Source organism: Mustela lutreola, chromosome 11 (genome assembly GCF_030435805.1).
Source record: "Mustela lutreola isolate mMusLut2 chromosome 11, mMusLut2.pri, whole genome shotgun sequence".
NCBI lineage: Eukaryota > Metazoa > Chordata > Mammalia > Carnivora > Mustelidae > Mustela > Mustela lutreola.
This window is the reverse complement of record NC_081300.1, coordinates 2,037,198-2,046,952: the sequence shown is the minus strand read 5'-3', so window position 1 is coordinate 2,046,952 and position 9,755 is coordinate 2,037,198. Positions and strand designations below refer to the sequence as shown.

Sequence of the window (9,755 nt, the reverse complement as noted above, 5' to 3'; positions counted from 1 at the left end):
GTGCTGGTTTCAGAATTATTAACCTGCTCCCTGGCCCCACGGGAAATCAGCTGTCACTAGACTGCCCACCTGCAGAACATCCGTCTGTAGGGTTCCAGGTCTTGGCTGCTCTGCTCTGTGTTGTTCATTACGTGTGTATGTGTGTGTGTGTGTGTGTGTGTGTGTGTGTGGGAGAGAGAGAGAGACTCCATTTGGAAGAATCTACTGACCTCTCTGCGAGCTCACTCATTTGACCTGCACTGTGTTGGGTCTACTCATTAGCCCCGCATAAAGCTTTCTTCATCTCTCTCCCTGAGTTTGGCGTCTCACAAATAATTTTGATTCTTTCGGGGACTTCCACTCTCTCTGCTGACCATATCCGTCTGTTCTCTCATGTATTCTATCTTCCGATTAGAGCCCTTAACGCATTAATCATGGTTCCTGTAAACTCCTGGTGCCACAGCTCCAGCATCTGTTCCGTATCTGAGTCTGGCTCTGGGGACGGCTCATTGCTTGCCTCTGTCATGCCTTGTACGTTTGGTGCCGAAGCCAGACATGTGGTGTTGTGGAGTAAGGAGGCACCTCGGGCTTGATGTGAGGTTTTCGTTCACCTGGTCCGGAGGTCTGAATGTTCGATGTTTGCTGACTCTGGTGCCCTTGTCTTTGCCTGTCCCTTGAGCTCAGGCATTCCCGAACACTCCTCAGAGAGAGAAGGTCTGTGTTAGCTCCCAGGAGCCCTGCTGGTGGGCAGCGGGGTTGGAGGAGGGCAGGCATCTGTCTGCTTCAAGCCGCATCTCATCTTGGAGCTGACCAGCATCTGGGCCCCACGTGCTTTCTGCCCAGGCTGCTTCCAGCGACCCTCACCATGTTGACTCTGAGCTGGGAAATGTGCTTCTTCTTCTTTTGGTGAGATGGGAGCACAGGGGCTGGAGCGGGAGGGTCGCCCCTCCGCAGCCGCTGGGAGGCGGGACAGCCTTCTCCCCACCGGGTGGGCTTTGGTTGCGGAGAAGGTTCTGGGCATGGTTCAGCATGTTGCTTTTCTCCTCCTGTGGCCAGAGCCGGGAGAAATCTTGGCTGTGAGAGCTGGTGGGCTTTTCAGCCTCCGGCAATTCATCAAAATGACAGCCTTGTGTTCCTCCCAGAGGAGGCTCTAGCACGGCCGCACGGCCAGCTCCTCCTGGCTGTGCTTCTCTGGATGAACCTGTCTCTCTAGATTTCTGGGTACGATTTGTACCCTTCTCCTGGGTCCCAAGAAAAGTCCTCAGCGTATAGTACATCTAGTTTGATCTTATTGTAAGGACAGGAGTGATGAGGATCCTTACATGTCCAGGTGCTAGAATTGTGTTGTAAGTGGTGTTGAAGGTTTTGTGTTCAGGATACATTAGCTCCTTCAAAGGAACAAGGGATGTTCTCCAATTTTCAAAGATGTAAATCCAACTTTGCTCTTGAAGTTAATCTTTAAAGTTGAATTAATGAGGTTATGTTCTAGGGAATAATAATGAAAGCTTTGGTTATTTGTTTTAATAAAATATTCTGATTTGATCATATGACCTCTAAAATCACCCCAAAGCAAATTTAATTAACGTTTTCCAGTCTATCCTGGTTCTTATTTTGTTGTTCTAAGTATATATACATTTTTTCCAATAAACTTTTAAATTTTAAAGTATTTGGGTCTAAATTTTAAATTGGATTACCAAACAGACTGAAGGAAAAACTCCAGGGTAATTTTGATAATTGTGCAAAGAATGAAGTTTAACTTCCTGGAGGAACATGTTTCTGTTCATTCATTTCAATGCAATTGAATTCAAAAAATATATACTGATTTCTACTCTTCAATCATTAATTGGTTGAGTCATTTTTTCTGTGTATCCACTATGTGTTCCCACTGGAGACACAAATGTATTTAACGTTGTTTCTCTGATGTAAAGGAAGGTAAGCAGTGAAGGGGAATGATCCGCATTATGCAGGTCCAGTCGCTGCTGTCCCTCGAGGACATGCTCATTTGAAGACGAGTGAAGACGGGTTTTGACAGAGGCAGCTTAGTACCGAGGGTCATGCATGGAGCCCTTGCCATAACTTGCTTGATGTGACCAATGAAGGGATGACTGGGGTTCTCACATTCGACAGGATGGGGAAGGAAACACAAGCAGAAGTGATTTCTGTGGGAAGACATGAGGCAGCACGATCAATGCAGGGCCTGTGGGTGCAGTGGTGAGTCTGACTGGGATTCAGGGAAGGAGTGTTGGGGCGGAGGGTGATGCTGGAGGAGACGGGCCAGGGTTGTACAAACACAGGCTCCTGTGTCCTGTGAAGCAGTTGGAGTTCTTTCTTGTAGGCAAGAGGAAACCATGACTGTGTTCTAAGCTTGAGTCACCTAACCAGACTTGGATGTGAGAGGTCGTTCCTGAAGTGATGGGGAGGAGGGAGGAGTGCATGACTCGTGCTGACACGTGTGATGAACACAAGATTTTCAAATATTCTAGCAATGCTGACAAATAATCAGACCACTGGGTGATCTGTAGTAAATGCTAGACAGATTGGAGAAAAAGAGATGTTATCAGAATATGGAAGTGGGATGGGTTCATTCAGCCGGAAGGTGGGGTGTCATGCAGAGACACAAGGATATGATACAAGGCTCATAAGTGGCAGAGAATGGAAGTCCAGCCTTACGGTAGAAATCTGCCTAAAGTCAGTGGAAGAAATGATGGACCTGAGATATAATCGTTTGGCGACTGTCTGTAAAGTCGCTTTAGATAAGAAACATCAGGGTTGTCAAAATTATTACACAAGAATACGAAGAAAAGCATGGTCTCTATCTCATCTCAGAGTATCTTCCTCCGGGAATCTGTTAGTTATCAAGGGCAAAATAGTAACTTCTTCATAGCAGAGATATCTTGATCAGGTGATCACCTGATCAAATTAACGTCACCATCATGGGACAAGTTGAGACTGAATGCCTTCAGATACAACTCGCTGGCAAGACCATGACTTCATACCTGTGGTGTCTCCTCCAAAAATGCACACCCCGACTCTAACCAGGAGGAAACCTCCAATGAGCTGACATGGAAGGACTCTTCACGATGACTGGCCTGCACTCTGTAGAGTGTCTTGGTCATAAAATGGTGGAAGATTATTGAAAATGAAAAAGACAGAACTCAGAGCGAAGAGGACGTTAGATTGGATCTTGCCTCACATAAGGAGCATTATGGGAAAACTGCCGAAATGAATAGTCTGTGACTCAGACAACAGGGTTATATCAATAATTACTTCCTGAATACAAAAGTCATACTGTGGTTAAGACGTAGAAAGCCTTTAGTTTTTTAGAAATTACACACTGACATTTGGACAACTGAAGAGTCATCATGTCTGTAACTTAGACTTAACGCTTTCCCCAAAGACTAACAAACACACACATACACACACCTAGTGACAGAGTGAGTGTAGTAACATGGTAACATGTGGGAATCACTTTTTTCAACATTATTTGTGTGACTGAAAGGTGTGTGTGTGTGTGTGTGTGTGTGTGTGTGTGTGTGTAGTGTTCTGCAATTGTATCTCCTGTACAGTTTCCTGTGACCATCACTAGCACAAGATTCAGAACAGCTCCCTCCTGGGGTCCTCATCCTACCTTCTATGGCATAGTCCTCCCTCCCTCCTCCCCCTCCCCCGGACCCCTGGCAACCACTATCTGCCTTTCATTTACATAAAATTATCATTTCAGAGAGTGCTATAGAGATGGAATGAGACAATGGGTCATTTTTGTGATTGAGCTTCTGTCATTCAGTTCAGTCCCTGGCTGTTGCTTACACCGGTTATTTGTGCCCTTTTACTGCTCAGTGCTGTTCCATGCTGTTCCATGCTGTTCCATGCATGGTGTGGATCGACCACAGCTTGCTTCATTATTCACCCCTTGAAAGGTATTTAAGTTGCTTCTAGTTTTGAACTATTAGGAATAAAACTGCTATGGGTACTGGTGTATGGATTTTTGGGTGAAGGTGTTTTTATATCTCTGGGATAAGTGCCCAAGAAGGCAATGGTTGCACACGTTGTCTTCTGGAAAGTGCATTTTTAATTTTGAAAGAAGCGGCTACACCACTTTGCAGAGGGGCTGCCACGCTATGTTCCCAGAGGCAGTGAGTGTGCAAGTGGGTGGGCTCTCGACCTCCTCAGCACTGTCTGGTGGGGGGCTCTCTTTACTGGGGCCGCCCTGATAGGTCTGCTGTGACCCTCGTTGTGGTCGAGTTTGCACTTCCCAGTCGTTGCACTGCTGAGCGTCTTTTCATGCCTTTGTCACCTGACCATCAACTTCAGTGAAATCTATTTTCTCTCCTTTGCTCATTTTCTAATTGATTATTTGCTTTTTTACTGTTTAATTTTGAGATTTATTTACCTATTCTTGGTATCAGTCCTTTGTCCGATCTGTGGTCTGCAAATATTGTCTCCTGGTCTGTGTGTTCTCTTTATCTTAACAGGGTACAACACACCCAAAATGTTTAATTTTGATGAGGCCCAATTTAGCCGTATTTCCTTTTCTACATCATGCTGTTGAGGTAAAGACTAAAAAAGCTTTAGCTGGCTCTAGATTCCAAAGGTTATCTCTTTTTTTTTTCCCCCTAAAATTCTTATGTTTATATTAAGTTTGTGATCAACATCAATTTTGAGTTAATGTTTGCATAAGGCACGAAGGTCATTCAGAACTTCTTTTTCTTCCCTCCCCTTTCTCTCCCTCCCTCTCTCTCTCTCTCCCCGTCCGCCCCTCCCCTTCCTTCCTTCCTCTCTCTCTCTCTCTCCTTCCTTTCTTTCTTCTTGTGACTCTCCAGTTAATCCAGTGCTGTTTGCTGAGGTCTACCCGACATTTATAGAATGACTTTGTCCTTCGTTAAAGATCAGCTGGCATATCCGTGTGGGTCAGTGTCTGGTTTTCGTGCTCCGTTCTCTGATCTGTGTGTCTGTCTTCTGCCAATACCACACTGTGCTAGTTACCGTGGGTCTACAGTAGATTTTAATATGGAGTAAAGTTATTGCTCTTATTTTACTCTTTTCCAAAATTATTTGAACTATTCCAGGCCTGAATATTTCCATACAAATTTTGGATAGGGTTGTCAGAGAGGTTGCTGGGATTCTGATAGGAATTGCATAAACTTATAGATCAGTTTGGAGAAAATTGACGTCTTTGCTGTAATGAGTCATTATCAATTTTTATTTCTACACTTTACCTTATTACCCTGGTTAGAACTTCCAGTAGGATGTTGAGTAAGGGTGGTGAGAGCAGACACTCTCTTTGTATCGCAGGGAAAGCACTGAGTGTCTCATCGTTGATAGGATGCCTGTTAGGTGGCTCTGTGGTTGTTCGTTACCAGCTAAGGTCTGTTTTTTGTTTCTAGTTTGCGGATTTTTCACTGTATTGTGCATGGGTGTTAGACTTTGTCAATGCTTTTTCCGTTTCAACTGATATGTGTATGTGATCTTTCCTCTTTAGCCTGTGGATGTAATGCGTTATAGAGGTTGATCACGGAGTGTTAAACCAGCCCCAAATCCTGGGAAAACCCATATTTTCATGGCGTGTGGCTTTTTGTGCAATGCTGGACGTGACTATCCACGGCTTACAATATGAGTTGTTAGATTTGACTATGCAAACTCTCTCATTAGAGGATTCCATTATAACATGGACAACTGGAGACTAAGTGTAGGAATTCTATAAAATAGAGTCCACATGTCAGACAGATGAGCTAGATGGGATAGTCCCTTTCTAGCCCTAAGACATCTGTCATACTGTGGTGACATTATACACACACACACACACACACACATTGTCATGTTACACACATACTGTCATGTTATACACACATACACATACATACTGTCATACTGTCATGTTACGGGGAGGACACTTGCACCTGAGTGGATGCTGTACTAGAAAGTCTTTGAAACCCCTCCAACAAGAACTCGTGCACTGAACCAGGTGAGTGACGGTGAGGTGTGTAATGTCGATGGGACAACGACCCACATAACAGGACACGTCTCTGCTTGTGTGTGGCAGAGTTCTCGGCAATGAGGAAAAAAAGGTGAATTCTTGAGACTCGGGTCCGGCGACATTTACAGCCATGGCAGCATAGTAGATGGCACAGATGCTAAGTGAGGCTCACAATAATATTGCATCAGCCATTGAACTGGGGTCCTGCATGTTCCCTGGAAGGAAGTGGGAGTGGGGGTGTGTCTTCCTGTGAGACACTGGAGACACGAGTGAGATATTTGCAGACGGAGTGCCCTGGGATTTATAGTGAAATCAGGGTACCTGATGGCTCCAAGTGCAGATACAGAAGGACTTGGTGAAGAGAGACCTGTGAGTCGGGTGGAGTTGAGCAGATGCGTGGACGAGTATTACATGTCCGTGCAGACAGCAAGCAATGGTGTGCGTATTTTGACCTTAACAATTTTATCACCATAGAAAGTTCTTGTTGCAGACGCTGGATTCTTTCACATGAAATCGCAAAACTTGATCCTTATCTGACTGTTCAGGAGGCCCTTAGTCAAATCTATGAATCACATTTATGTCTCTGTTGAGGACAGGTTTTGTTTTGTTAAAACAGCACAGAGGATTATTGCTGCTCCTTCAATTAAGACTGAGATAAAGTTTTTCATTTTATACATTTTTGAGAAGAAACAGTGCTACCGTCACCCGTCTGAAGGGCTCCTTCTCTGCATCATCGGGGCTCCAGCCCCACCTACTTTGGTCCCTGGAACAGGCTGGAAACTCTCTCCTCCCTGATGTCCACACGGGTCATTTTCAAGACGTTTCTCATCACCTTCCGATAAGCTCCCTTCTGATTGTGTAATTGAAAACTGCAGCCCCTTTACTGTGACTCACCGTTTACACACTGAGTATTTGAATTATTTATCTATGCATTGCTTGCATCTCTCTCTTCCCAAGTTACAAGTAAGATCCACGAAGACAGGAATTCTTGTCTGTTTTGTCCACTGATGAGCTTTCAGCTTTGAGGACCGTGCTGGCACCTGGAAAGCGGTCACTAAGCATGTGTTAAATTAATGAATGAACAAAGAAACGAATCACCACCAATCCAACAAGCCGAAGTATGAGTAATTTTGGGACAGGAAGTACGATTTATTGTCTGGCATGAATAAGGAAGGGGTGGCACCGAGGTTCTCATGAGTGCAGAGCCCACCCCTTGTCCAGGGAGCTGTGACCAGCAATGTCTTAGACCCCACAGTCATCTGGGATGAGCTGCTTTGCATACACCATGTCTTCAAAATCATCCTCATTAAACTGAGTAACACCCCACTTCGTGGAGGTGTGGCTCTAGGGAATGCCGGAAGGAATGGCGTCAGGAAGGCTGGACACTGGGGCAAGGAAAGACAGGACCAGAGCGCAGCTTGTCTTCTGGTGCCCAGAGAACTTGAACTTGGCCTTGCAAACGGCCTCAGTCACATGTTCCTTGTTCTGCAGCTTGGTATAGATGGACATGATGACTTGGCCCATGTGGACCCTGGTTACTGTGCCCTGAGACTTTCCAGAGACACCACAATACCTGTCTACAACCCAGATCAGGGATGGCATGAGGTCAAACATGAATGTCCACTGGAAAGGGCCAACTCCAAGGTCCTTTAGGGCCACCTATATAATCAGCAAGCTGCAGACAGCAACAAGAGGCCACTGCCTACAGCTGTGGCTCACTGGATCCCCATGGGGAAAGAGCTTGGCATCAGATGAAGTGTGAATATTCCTAAGGTGAGCAGTCTGGTTCTCCTGCTTCTTCCTCACAAACTGAGGCAAAGACACAGATGGTTAATTTTTTTAATTAAATTTATTTTTTCACTGTTCCAAGACTCATTGTTTATGCACCACACCCAGTGCTCCATGCAATCCGTGCCCTCCTCAATACCCACCACCAGGCTCACCCATCCTCCACCCTCTCCCCTTCAAAACCCTCAGTCTGTTTCTCAGAGTCCTCAGTCTCTCATGGTTTGTCTCCCCCTCGGATTTCCCCCTAGTCACTTCTCCTCTCCATCTTCCCATGTCCTCCGTGTTATTCCTTGTGCTCCACAAGTCAGTGAAACCATATGATGATTGACTCTCTCTGCTTGACTTACTTCACTCAGCATAAACTAAGATGGTTAATTTTTATTGGTTTTTCAGGTTGCTTTCTAAAAACTTTGAAACTATCAAAAAGACTAATGGTGCTTGGGCTGTAACGAAGCCTACAGGAACGTAAACGTGTTTCATACTTTAGTGACATCAGGTGGTGCGATGCTTGCCATTACTGCCAAGTTTAATATTTTCCTTCAGCAAATAAGGGAAGAAGTAGTTTTAGTCTAGAAAAAGCAATGCGTTTCCATGTCATGAAGATCTTTAAAAAGCACTATTAGAAAACAAAAACAAAAATAAATCAAGTGTGAATTTTCAGCAGAAGTACCCACACAACTTAATGAAATGTATTTTATTAGCTTGTCACTGGGTGAGAGGTTAACAGCCATTTTGTGCAAGCTCATTAAGAGAAGTGGAACTCAGGCTCACGTTCGAGTGGATCTCCAGGGGGACACACAACAATGTGTCCCCTTTATGGACATCCAAGCCCCAGCCTCTCAACAATAATGCATCTTGCAGTTGGAGTTGAACAGTCTTCTTTCTAGAAACTTCTGGAGAAGCTGTGTCGATGATTTTGCCTGCAGTTAGGGACACATCCCATTCTGTGCTAAAAATCCCTTCATCACACACTAGAGATTCCCTTCATTGGCCTTACTGTACTACTTAATTGCTTGTTATTATTGTTTTCCAAATTTCACCTCTTTCAAACCCAGTCTCCACCTCCAAAACAGGGACGTTATTAATAGCGTGCGGCTGCAAACCTCAGAGGGCAGATTCCCCGATTCCTGGAGGGACGACCCCAGGCCGCGATTCCTCCCAGCACTTTCCTGACCCAGGCAGAGCTCCTTCCTTCCATGCCATCTTCATATCTGTGTCAGGACCCAAAGAAAAGACCAGTAAAAATAAGTGACTGTGCCCAGTTCATGAGTTCTCATCCACATAATTGGCTTTAGGGTTCCTTGGGGTTGTAGAGAGCAAGATAGAGTCGTGGGTCAAGCAGTGACATCAGCAGCCTAGGCCAGATACAGCAGATGCCCACACAGGCTGGAGGCACCAGGAACAGATAACCCAGATAGCCAAGAGAGCCTGGAGGAACCGGGGCTGTCATCACTGGAACCAGCGGAGCTTGGCCAAGACCCAAGACTGGTTAGACCCAAGACTGGGCCAATACCCAAGAACTCCTCCTCTTTGAAAGGGGAGCAGCAAACCGTCAGACTCTGCAGACGGTGCCCCTCCCATGTCTGACCACCTCTGAAAGGTGGATCTCTGCCCAGAACAGAGATGCTGCGTGGCTTGAACCTCGGAGATGGTGGGTGTGGGGAGCTGAGGAGCTGAGGCCTTGCCTCAGTGTGCACTCGCAGACTGGCTTCATGCTTGGCTTGTGAACTTCCCTTGTGTCTTGTTTGTTGTGGGTCTTTGACTTGTGCTTTGCCTTGTGTGATGCATGGGAAGCAGCATTAAATGTGTACGAAATGTCACTGAGTTTGGGATCCTGAGCCGGCTTCACAACTGTGTTAAGTTTGCTTTATGACTGGATAAGGCTGACATGATGGAAAGACACGACTCGTGTGTGCACCTTTGTAGCGTGCTCGTGACCCATGGGGGACTCAGGGTCTACTCCCTCCTGCGCCCTACAAGCCCGGTGCCGAGGGGGGCAGTCCTTCAGAACGCA

At 45.8% G+C, this 9,755-nt stretch overlaps 1 non-coding gene across 1 annotated transcript; it reads right to left on the bottom strand.

The window, feature by feature from the left end:
- Nucleotides 1-7,584: 7,584 nt before the first annotated feature.
- LOC131811991 (small nucleolar RNA SNORA70) lies at nucleotides 7,585-7,713 on the bottom strand. The gene has a single exon (XR_009346224.1). It is a non-coding gene; the product is annotated as a small nucleolar RNA SNORA70 (small nucleolar RNA).
- Between the last annotated feature and the right edge of the window lie 2,042 nt (nucleotides 7,714-9,755).